The sequence below is a fragment of the Pteropus vampyrus genome, unplaced genomic scaffold (assembly GCF_000151845.1).
Source record: "Pteropus vampyrus isolate Shadow unplaced genomic scaffold, Pvam_2.0 Scaffold86, whole genome shotgun sequence".
In the NCBI taxonomy this organism is placed as follows: domain Eukaryota; kingdom Metazoa; phylum Chordata; class Mammalia; order Chiroptera; family Pteropodidae; genus Pteropus; species Pteropus vampyrus.
This window is the reverse complement of record NW_011888867.1, coordinates 3,237,919-3,238,118: the sequence shown is the minus strand read 5'-3', so window position 1 is coordinate 3,238,118 and position 200 is coordinate 3,237,919.

Here is a 200-nt window from a genome sequence, read left to right as displayed (position 1 = left end):
ATATCCACAGGTTCTGGGGAGGAGAATGTGGACATTTGGGGGTGCATTATTCAGCCAGAACCGTTCTCTGCATTTGACACATGCTCTCATACGAAGCCCCCAATGCATCTCGTCCTTTCCGGAAGGTGGAGGGGGTAAAGGTGGACGAAATGGAGCCCAAGGCCTATGGCTGCTTGCACCTGGGCAACGTTCCTTGGCCT